Genomic DNA, 12,291 nt, shown 5'->3' with positions numbered 1-12,291 from the left:
GTGCAAGCCTAGAGTAGTGAATTTCTTTTTTAGGACATGCACACTAACATACAAGTGAGGATCTGAAGCTACTGTCGAGAAGCTGGGTGGATGATGAAGTCCAGAAACCTGTTTCTAGTTCATGAACACCTTGTATCCTTCCCCGTACACACGGTAAAAATTGGACTAATTGATGGGTGAGGCCTCTCCCAGCCCCACAGTCTACGAAGCTGTATAATGACATGCTCTGCTTTGTTCCCACCGACAAACCCTCCCCCGGGTTTTTCTCTGCACCACAGCGCACCAGTGCTTCTCCACCCCTGTTGCCCCTGCCCCTGAGGCAGCCTGCCTCATTCATTCTCACAAAGTAAGCATCCTGCTGCCAACACATGTCTTTGAAACACATTAAATGCCAGGCAAAAAACTCAGATGAGAAGGTGGAGAAAAGCAGCATTGTGTTTCCCCAAACGTGGAAATGAAGTACAAGAAACAGCCCTGGAGAGAAATCGGACAAAGCCTTGACATATCAAAGGATGAATTTAAACAATGCATTCAGAAGCTCTGATAAATGTAAGCTGGAGAGAACTTGTTGAAATGGAATATTTGCTAGCCGAGGTGTAGCCAACGACCTTTGTCTTGCCAGATACACAGTATAGCAAGAAGTGGTGTAGGCCCTGTGATCACACACTGTGAAATCTGCCAGTATTACCTCTTCCTGGGAAATCAGTTCATGCCTCAGTTTCTTCACCTGTAAAAGGGGAATCATGGTTTTAAATTCTCATAGGGTAATTATGTGGCTTAAGATTAATATAAAGAGTTTATTCCAGTGTTATAATAGTACATGCTTCAAATCGCCTCCATTATTCTAACAACAACAACAAAAAAATCATGTGTTGTAAAATTGTTTTTTGTGAGTAGTCATTTCAGCTAGAATTCTATTCTCAGATTTAGGAATTGTTACTGCTTTTGAAAGACAACTACATATAAAACACCAATTAGATATGAATATTTCACCCATAATTATCCCCCCCCCAAAGTGACTGAGGGGGATAAAAAAGTCATGATACAAATCACCTTCTACAATCTATTTTACAAGTTGCCTGCCGTCCCCCTGGTTCTTTCAGAACCCCACCTTCTTCCCCTGTGCATTAGGAGGAAATAGGGTAGTTCAGCCAACCACTGGTCCTCAGGCCACAGAGGGTTATGAACTCTGAGTTAAAATTGAAATTCTATTCTGCTTCATGAGATACACAATTGACTTTTTCACATCAATAGGAAATGGATTGATTGCAGTCACCTGAGTGTAACTTATTGACAAGTAATTCACTGCCTATCAGAGACAGAAGCCAGTGATTAGGTTCATATAATACATTTATAAAAAGTTAGGCTTTATCTAAACATGAGAGTTTTGTTACTACAAGTCCTCCCTGAGCATTCTACCTACCTTAAACCACACCCTTTGGAGAAAATTATCAGGGAATTTGAAAGATGAAAGAGGTCTCAAAAGCAATTGTGTACAAAATCCTTAATTTTATATGTGGAGAGATTAAGACTGAGGGGTTTGACACTTGCCCAAAATTGCCTGGCTAATTATGGTAAGGTTATGAATTGAATCCAGGGTTGATTCTCAATCCAATACCTGTATTTACTTATTTTTCCAATGCCATATCCTCCTGAAAAATCTGGAAGTTACAATGTATATTTTCTAGGGTTTTTTTGTCCACCTAGGGTTGAAACAAACTGATTATTACCTGTATTTGTATTGTTCTGAGCTCTGATAGAGGGCTGAGGTAATGAAAAAAGTCTCTCTAATGTATGTACAAAAAGCTAATGTAGATTTAAAAATTCTCCAATGAAATACATATAACACATTTCAATAATATAGTACAATAAGCATTGACAAAAGAAAGACTAACAAATCTAGAGATGGATAAACTGTGTGTATATGTTTATATACAAATATATAGATTTCTATTTATATTAGAAAGATGAATATCGCAATGTTACATCATTTTAAATCACTAAATTCTACTGAAGTAGTGTATGAAATGGTAACATTTTAGATTTAAAATATTCTTATAGTTACATTTAACCCCCAAACAGCATTGTGTTGCAATCTTGGTAATGAGTACCTAAAACTGTGCTTGAACTATAGAAATCATGTAAGAGGAATGGCAAGTAGGAATGTCTTACCCAAATTAGTTTTCCTTGTAAATATAGTATGATTTAAACATATATTTGTGTTGTTTTATTTCAGGTATAAAAGAAATATCATCTTCAGAAATCCAGAACTCTTCTACTTCCTTGGGTTTCCTCAGGAAGATCAGGACCTACTTGAGGAACTTTGATAAGGTAAGTTCTGAGTACCACCAACTTGTTTGCTGGGGGCTTTCATTCTAGCTTCCTAAGTTCAGAAATAAAGTGAGGTTTAGTAGATTGAAACAACAGACAAGTGGAGAGCCAAGTACCACTTTTATTAATGATGCTGTTAATAGCTGAGAATATTGTTTTGGTGTATAGCAAAAAAAAAAAGTCTTTTTGTTATTTAACCCCGGAATTAGATAGTTTTACCCATCTAGTCCCAGGAAGTGCTGGGCAGCTGTCAACTTCCAGAACACAGCAGTTGCCCTATAGAATTTCCAGTGTGGAGTAGCAGACTTGACCGCATTGCTAACAGCCTGCCCACAAGATGAAGGTGACAAGAATGAGTTAACCACAACTGACAAAGTCTTGCTCCCAAGTTCACCAATCAAATAAACCACTGCAATGACCCAGGAGAGGAGGGAGTGAATGGAAATGGGGAAAGGCCAGAAAAGACAATGTAAAGGAGTGTACCTCACATGAGAAAATGGAAATAGGGAATAAGCATTCTTCCCTAAAACCACTGAAGAATAGCAGTAACCTGCCAACAAAAGGGGTTTTTTAGAGGCCGCATCCGGATTTTCTTAACTTAGTAGAGCACACCAAGAGAATTCCTCCGGGCTGATGGAGACAGCCACAGCATTCTGACTTCTTCTGCTTTAAGACTCAAGCCAGATTCAAGGCAGAATTTTTGCCAACAGCCTGTTACAAGTTATGTATTTTCAGTGACAATGAATGTGTCTGTATTGCCATAGAGCAGATGACTACGGCAGACCACTAGTGTTTGTGTTTTTAGCTGTTTTTAAAAAGCCATTAGATACAGTAATTTTTAATTTCCAGGCATGCTATTCAATTACTCTGTAAGGGGTTTGTGAAGGTAATATCTTATCTCAGCAATAAGTGAGATTAGCTAATTCTTCAGTGTACTTGTCTCAATGGAAATCTGTCATTGTAATGTAATAAATTATCTCTGTCACTTGGATTTATTTTTGGCAAAAAATAAAACCAGAGAAAGAAAACGTATTAAAAGTATGGAATAAAGAATAAAATAATAGGCCTGCTACAGAAAAACAAACCGAGTTAAGTATCTATAGATGGCCTTAGTAATACAACCTGCTTGCTATTTTCAGCTGAATGATGCCTCTGGACTAAATGAACCCTGTTCCTTTCATATTTGTGTTTCCTTATCTGAGATTTAAGATCACACAAGAAAAAATTGATTTATTTTAGTCATTTGATTTGGTCAAGATTGGTAATTTGCCCTCACCTTGGTTATACTGGAGTAGCAAAAAGTAAATAAATAAATAAATAAATAAATAAATAAATAAATAAATAAATAAAATTGGAAATTTTTATCTTCTATAATGGAAGGGTAATCATCTGAATTTATCACTTCACCATGAATGCATATCATGAGGGGAAATTAATCATCAACAATGAGATAGAACTATCATCAGAAAGGAGGGGTCTATATTTGATATTATTTAATACTCGCTACCTTGTGCTTATATGGTATATTATCTGTTAATATTGAATAATCTACAAAAATGTGTGGATGACAGTGACTTTTAGAAAGTTGACGATTAGCAAAGATCTCTTGAATATATCTTCAAAGAATGTCAAAAGACTACTAAATTGATCAACTCTTTAAATTTGACACTCAGCTTATACTTCTACAACTTATCATGTTAGCATGAAACTATGTTTAAATCTATAAATGTCTTGATCTCACCTTGTGTTCACTTTGAAAGAGACTATTTCTTGTCACTAAACCTCTGCCCCTGCCTGGAATGTGAACTTCAGATACTTAAAAGAGGATCACTATTTCTCCCATTTATTGCATTCAAGTACGGAATAGTAACACTTTAGATTTAAAATATTCTTATAGTGATATTTAACCCCCAAACAGCATTGTCTTGTAATCTTGGTAATGAGTACCTAAAATTGTGCTTGAACTAGAGAAATCATGTAAGAGGAATGGAAAGGAAAATGTGGTCATTAGGAGGTGATCTCAGGAAGGAGCATGTAGAGTGAACCAAAGACATTTCTGGGCCAAGAGAGAAGATATGGAAGGGTGATGGTCGGGAAGTGTGACCACAAATGCATGCATCGGGGAAATTGCTTGGCATGTCTACTGTTGTCAGTGAGCTGTGCATTGGAGAGAAATGGCCCAGATATGTAATCTGTTTTCAGCTCTATAATTTGAAGCCATTGCGTTCCTCTGATGGGATGCCAGATGAGACATCAGCTATGATTAGATTCTGGGGAATGTAAAACCCATTCAGTAGAGAGAAATCAACAAGTCCCAAAGTGAAAAATATAGTGAGAGAGAAAAGACACATAGTAAGGAAATAAAAAGACTGGGGCTTCCCTGGGGAACCAAGCCTAAAACAATGACTTTTGAAGAGGGATAAAGAGACCCTAGATCAGTGGGGCTTCCTCCTCCAGGAAGAAACCACTGCAAATCCTAATTTCGGACCCTAATTTGAGACTTCAAAGTTCCTTCAGATAAAGGTCAAGCAAAGATGTACTCATTGTTGATGTTTATTAAATGTTAGTAGAATAAATGATTGAATGAATAATTAGGTTAATTATGAATATGTGAGCCCATTTTTCAAAATATACATGTTTGCCTTTTTATTTCAGAATGAGTCAATGATAGTTTGTCTCTTTTCCTATACACATAAACCTTTATAACATCACTTCTTCACATATTAGAAAAACAGAACAAAAAATAAATAAGTAACACATGTAATGAGAAAGCTATATCCATCCCTGACAGATCTTTTCCAAAGAAAAAGAAGTTCAAAGCTATCTGGTTTCTAGGCACCAACAACTCACAGCATCATAAAATGAGATCATCTGGAAGCATTCTAACTTTATTTTTGTTTTGTGTTTCATAAATTTTCTAACTGTGTTTAGAATCAGCTGGTAAAATGAATGGAGGATAGGTTCTATGGGAGTGTTTGAATATTCATGGAAATTTTCCAAGCACCTTTGGCAAAAACGTATTAACATCGTAGGGAAGATCAGAATCGCGACACTCCTTTGAAAACCTTCACAGCTCTTCCCCTTCTGTTGTGGGTGAGAGTAAGCGATGGCATGTTGATTTTTTTCCCATTTGGAATTGCTATCCTAATATGAATTGGCTCTATCAGTACTTCAGTTTGTTTCTGACTTCTTGCTAAAGGGACTTTGAGTTGTTGCCATGTCAAAGGGTGGTTCAGTGAACAGGGAAACAGAATGGGACAAGCAAGGTTCCAAACAGCCTTGCCCGGTCTGTGATTCGTATACAAAAAGCAGGTATCTACATGGTTAAGTTGCAGTGGCTGTTCCTTTATGATTGACATTTTTATTTAGGAACAGATAGAGTTCCACTTATTTCTGGAAATATATCTGTAAATTAGATCCTCCAGTGTCTAAAATGAGACAGGTAATTTCAAGTGAAACAATATTATTGTCCCAATCGAAAGAGAATGAAAGAGATATTTGCCATTATCACATCCATGGGAATTTTTGATAAAAAATTATATATAGCCTTTTCCAGTTTGGATTGTCTCTGAAATGGAGCTATATTGGTAGCGACTGAAATGGTCATTAGATCTGATTCATAGAGTTCTTGGTAATAGGAAAAAATGCCCACATTCCTGTGACTCAGGCCCTGGTTAACAAACCTTTATGCCATAAATCAGATGTGGCTCTAGTCAGGGACATCTCAAGCCCTATAGGATACCTCCTTCTTGCTCTTTAAATTAAAAATTGAATTAAAACACCCAATCATGGCAAGAGTATAAAGAAAGAGCAATTTCATAAACTGCTATTGGGAGTATACTTTGGGGTAACCCTTTCTGAAACCACTATGGCATGTTACCAAAAAATCTTTTAAATGTGCCTGCCCCTGACCTAACATTTCCTTCTCTAATATTTGTCTTAAAGAAATCAGTAGACAAATGAATGAAGATATGTACACATGAGTAATCACTGTAGCTTTGTAAATAGTTGCAATATGTGAGAAATAAACTAAATACCTGAAAATAAAGGACTTGGTATGGTATGGCCTATTGGTACAGTCCTTACTGTATGGTGTTCTGTATGGTCATTACTGTATGGTGTTTTGTGCAGCCATGACTATGTAGTGTTTATACAATCATTACTGTATGGTGTTTTGTACAGCCATTACTATATAGTGTTTATATAATCATTACTGTATGGTGTTTTATACAACCATTACTGTATGGTGTTTTGTACAATCATTACTGTATAGTGTTTGTACAGCCATTACTGTATAGTGTTTTATTACACCAATTGGCCATGTTATACCAAGTCCTTTATTTTCAGGTATTCAGTTTGTTTCTTATATATTACAACTATTTACAATGCTACAGTGATTATCCATGTGCATATATCTTCATTCATCTACTGATTTCTTTAAGATAAACATTAGAGAGGAAAATGTTAAGAACAAACTGACAGTAACCAGAGGGGAGGAGGGAGAGAATAATGGGAGGAAAGGAGAGAGGGTTTTCAGGAACATCTACAAAGGACACATGGGCAAAACCAAAGGGACATAGGATCAAGGGTGGGAAGTGGGGGTGCCTAGGGATGTGGAGAGTTGTGGGAAAATGGAGACCCCTGTACCTGAAAAACAATTTTAAAAAAGCTAAAAAAAACCCCGACTTTTCAGTCATTAGTAGTGATGCTGTTGCTCAGAAGGTACTCATGTGAAAATATGTTCATAAATTTTATAAATTGTAAAACCCAGTTAGAGAAGCCCTGACCAGTTTGGCTCAGTTGATTGGGTGTCATTCCACAAAGCAAACTGTCACTAGTGCCATCCTTGGTCAGGACACAGGCGTGGGTTGTGGGGTTGGTCCCTAGTTGAGGCATGTACAAGAGGGAATTGATGTTTCTCTCTCACATAAATGTTTCTCTCCCTGTTTTTCTCCCTCTCTTCCCTTCTCTCTAAAAAAATACATAAATTTAAAAAATCTGGTTATAGGAAATTAGGTAAGTGTGATTATCAATAATTTATATATTACATATGTTATGCTTTTACATGCATAAAAATGAGGAATGAAATTGTGACTTTTTATATATTTTATTCCTTTTTTTCCATTATAGTTGTTGTTCAAGTACAGTTTTCTGTCTTTTACTCCCATCCCAGCCCACCCCCCCACCCAGTGCTCTCCATCTCTCTCCCATTTCCACCCCCACCTCGTTTTTGTCCATGTGTCCTTTATACTTGTTCCTGTAAACCCTTCCACTTTTATTCTTGAAAACACAAAATAAATACACATTTAAGTATATAAATTGAGGGAATAAAATAAATTCAAACTAAAAATTCTTCAAAGTACAATAGATGACCCATCTCCCTCCCTTAAAAGACATACCCACATACCACCTTTTCTGTTTCAAGGGCAAAAGTCATGTTTACTTAACTGTACACCATTGATCACTAGAGTAGACATTCAAATGTCTGTTTAATTTAATATATGAATGTTCACTACATAATTCACCATTAAACCACATTTTAAAAACTATGTTAATTGGAACAATTAGGTACAATTTTACACCCAAATTAGCATTTTTCCAAAACAAGAACACCCACTGTTTTTTAAGAGAAAGATTTGGCATGGAAATATTCATATCATTAAACCCTTTTCCCAGTCCTAGGGGTTTTTTAAGTATACTTTATTGATTGTGCTATTACCATGTCCAAATTTTCCCCTTTTACCCTCCTTTTCCCAGTATCTCCATTCCCTCCAGCAATAACCCCCAGTTAGTTCATGTCCATGGGCTGTGCACATATGTTCTTTGGCTACTCTGTTTCTTATACTGTTTTTAACAGCCCCCTGTCTATTTTGTACCTACCATTTTGTACTTAATCCCTGCACTTTTCCCCCTATTCTACCCCTTCCCCCTCACATCTGATAACCCTCTGAATAGTCTCCGTAGCTATGGTTCTGCTCCTGTTCTGCTTGTTTGCTTAGTTTGATCTTTAGATTCAAGTGTTGATAGCTGTGAATTTGTTGTCATTTTAATGTTCATGGTTTTGATATTCTTTTTCTTATATAGTTCTCTATAACATTTCTGGCCCTGGCTAGTGAGGCTCAGTGTATTGAGCACTGGCCTGTGAACAAAAGAGTCACCAGTTTGATTCCCAGTCAGGGCACATGCCTGAGTTGCAGGCCAGGTTCCCAGTGAGGGGTACACAAAAGGCAACCACACATTGATGTTTCTATCCCTCTCTTTCTCCTCTCTCTAAAAAGTAAATTTAAAAAATTAAAAAATTTTTCATATAACAGTGACTTGGAGATGATGAATTCCTTTAGCTTTACTCTGTCTGGGAACACTTTATTTGTCCTTCAATTCTAAATGATAGCTTTGGTGGTTAGAGTAATCTAGGATATATGTCCCTGTTTTCATTACTTTGAATACTTCTTGCCAATCTCTTCTAACTTGCAAAGTTTCCTTTGAGAAATCAGCTGACAGTCTTGTGAGAACTCCTTTGTAGGTAACTCTCTTCTTTTCTCTTTCTGCTTTTAAGATTCTCTCCTTATATTTAACTTTTGGCATTTTGATTATGATGTGTCCTATTATGTTCCTCTTTGTGTCCAACTCATTTGGGACACTGCTTCCTGGATTTGCATGTCTATTTCCTTCACCAAATCAGGAAGCTTTTCCTTCATTATTTTTTCATGTAAGTTTTCAATTTCTTTTTCCTCTTCTTCTGCTTGTAGCACCCTTACAATTCAGATGGTGGTATGTTTGGAGATGTTCCAAAGGTTCCTTATTCTATTCTTGGTTTTTTTTTCATTCTTTTATTCTTCATGCTGTTCTGAGTGAATGTTTTTTTTCCTTACGTTCCAAATCATTGACTTGATTCTTGGCTTCATCCCCTCCATTGTTGGTTCCCCATAGATATTTCTTTATTTCACCAAATGCAACCTTCATTTATCTTGGATCATTTTTAGCTGTTGCAGTACCCAATGAGTCCTTTGAGCATCCTGATAACTAGTGTTTTGAACTCTGCATCAGATAGGTTACTTATCTCCATTTCATTTAGTTCTTTTTTCTGGAGTTTTGATCTGTTCCTTCATTTGGGCCATCTTTCTTTGTCTCCTTAATTTGGCAGCTTCCCTGTGTTTGTTTCTCTGTATTAGGTAGAGCTGCTTTGACTCCTTGTCTTAGTAGTGTGGCCTATTATAGAAAAAGCACCCATAAATTATATATAGCAGAGCCTTGGGTAATTGCCAGGGTGGGGCAACATGTTTCACCTTTTGCGGCTCTGCATGAGGGAGAGCTCAGAGAAAGGATAATGCTGCTGCCTGGCCTCTGAAGATTTTCCCAGGAGGAAGCTGTCTGCCAGCACCCACCCTGATGCCAGTCACTTCACTTTCTCCCCATATGCCTCTGGTGCCCTTCCTGGTGCTGAATCCCAGAGCAGGTGAGTCTGTGTAAGTCCCGAGACCTTTGCAGGCACTTCTAAAGGAATTTCATGAGAATCCTGTGCTTTTGTCTGCCACTCAAAACCCTAGTGGTTTTTAGAGCCAGAAATTATGAAGGCTCAACTTCCTGGTGCTAGAACTCTGGGCTAGGTGGTCTAGTCTGGGACCGGAATCACTCCTTCCCAAAGTATACCTCCCAATTGTAACCACCGCATGTGAATGTTGGACTGCCCAGTCCATTGCCTCTCCATGCCTCTCTGGGCCTCCCCACATCTCTCCATGTCTCTGCCCCTTCTACCTGTCTGGATGAATGTGGCTTCTTTAATTCCCGATTGTAGGACTTCCATACAGCTTATTTTTTATTAATCTGGGTGATATTTGTTTTATAGTCTAGTTGTGATTTTCGCTGTAGTTGTACGAGGAGACTGTGTGTTTAAGTGGCCCTCCATCTTGACCAGAAGTCCTACATATGACCTTTTTCATAATCGATATTGTTTTCACTCCAGGAGAAGGCCTTGAAGAAGGTGCATCTGTGAATCTATCATGTTTTTCTGAGAATGAGCCTGAGCTGTGACTCCTATTGTCCTAGTTTATAGCAGTGGTAATATATCTTAAAGGGCTGAGACCTCTAAACAATATGGCAAAAAGCATGGGGGAGAGTTTTTAGACCAATTGACCATTTATAAATGGGACAGTCTATTTATAGGATGAGGAGTAGTCTCCCATTTATAAACAAGAAAATTGGGAGATATAATTGCCAGAGCTAGGGACTAAAAAGAGATGTTGACGGTGGTTGAAATAAAGCAAAGTAAAGCCAACATTACTTGTGGTAGGTCCTTGGAATTCCATGAAAGGAGTGCATGAGTTTCAGAGTGATTCCAGTGACACTGGCATGATTCTGCAAACCTACAGTGTACAAAAGAAAGAGCTTAAGGGAAGGAACCAAGGTATTGCTTGGGAGACTTTGAGCCATTGTACAACTGCTCTCAAGTCTTTGAAGCAAATAAATACTGAAGTCACTGCCCTTCAGGCTAAGTGTCCTCCCCTTTCATTCAGTTTTTTTTAAAGGTCTGTAAGACATTTTATTTATTTCTTTATTTGTTTGTTTGTTCTTCAATTACAGTTGAAATTCAATATTGTATTAGTTTCAGGTGTATAGTATAGTGGTTAGACATTTATATAACTTATGAATTGATCCCCCATAAGAATTGCACCCACTTAGTACCATATATAGTTATTACAATGTTATTGACTATATTCCCTAAGCTGTACTTTACATCACTGTGACTACTGTGCAACTAGCTATTTGTACTTCTTAATCCATTTACCTTTCTCATCCAGCTTCCCAACCCCCCTCCCATTTGATGACCATCAGTTTGTCCTCTGTGTCTATGAGTTTGTATCCATTTTATTTTTTGCTTATTCTGTGTTGGGTTTTTTTAGATTCCAATTTATTGACTTCACTCCTTCTCCTCAATTATTGGAAATATGCCCACACTGCATTCATGGAACAACTCATGTCCATGAGGTCATGGGTCCTTGGCACCTTTATCTAAGTCAGGTTGAGGGAGAAGAGCCCTGTAGCTCTAGGTTCCCTGTAAATTGCCTTTCAACGTAGCATTTTTTGATGCATCTGTGTTCATGCCATGAAAACTTAGGAGTCTCTCTTTTAAGGGGTTTGGAATGGGTGTTTGTAGAGTCTACTTATCCTAGTCTATTTATCATTATTATCATAAAATAATGTCAGGCAATAGTAATGGAGGAAGAACTTCCTACACATGTAGTTGGACCTAAGCCTCTTCACATGAATACCTCAGTGACTCCTCCCAGTACCCCTTCTACCCACACTTTAGAGATAAAGACACTGAAGGGGTTGAAGCTAAGTAACTTGTTTGAGGTCATTCAAATTGAAAAAAGGTGGATAGGAGATTAAAATCTGCATAGTACAATTGAAATCTTCTTAAGCATTGGAAGCTCTTCTGATTCAGTGTGGAATAGAATATAATACTTAGACTGACTTTCTAAATAGTAACAATAATAATCTTAAAATGTTGACATCGGATACAATCAGACAAGAAGGTCACAGGATTCAGAATTTCAGTTTCTCAGATTTTTAATAACAACATAGGGGAGTGAATGAGTTAGAACCCCACTCTTCATCTTTAGTTTTCTTCTTTCTCCCTAATCCAATGAACATATCCATGGTAAATAATGAGATATGAATGAACTCCATAGCTTTAAAAGGGGAAGGTGTCTAAAAGAATATATCATTGTATCATATCTAAAAGGGGAAAGCACATTCTAAGTATGTTGTGTTTGTCATGTGGTAACTATTTGGAGACAGGTGAAATGACAATTACCTACTAAGTCCCAGCCCTCCCATAGCAGTTTCAGCTGAGTAGGCTTAATAATAAAATAACTAACAAATCAAGCTATTTACAGTTTAATTTGCACGTGATCTTGTTTTCTCTCTGTGCGAGATGTTCCTTCCAGATTGGCACTG

The 12,291-nt window shown here is 37.3% G+C and overlaps 1 protein-coding gene across 1 annotated transcript in view; it reads left to right on the top strand.

Moving 5' to 3' along the window:
* LRRC4C (leucine rich repeat containing 4C) overlaps positions 1-12,291 on the top strand; it is a 463,927-nt gene that overhangs the window by 260,675 nt on the left and 190,961 nt on the right. The window contains exon 2 of the mRNA XM_053672948.1: positions 2,237-2,331. The gene's annotated coding sequence lies outside the window, so the exon portion shown is untranslated. The remainder of the gene's footprint in view (positions 1-2,236; positions 2,332-12,291) is intronic.

The sequence above is a fragment of the Artibeus jamaicensis genome, unplaced genomic scaffold (assembly GCF_021234435.1).
Source record: "Artibeus jamaicensis isolate MK-2021 breed Jamaican fruit bat unplaced genomic scaffold, CSHL_Jam_final contig_797, whole genome shotgun sequence".
Lineage (NCBI taxonomy): Eukaryota > Metazoa > Chordata > Mammalia > Chiroptera > Phyllostomidae > Artibeus > Artibeus jamaicensis.
Note: the sequence above shows the minus strand (reverse complement) of the source record. Positions and strands in the feature narration are given on the sequence as shown.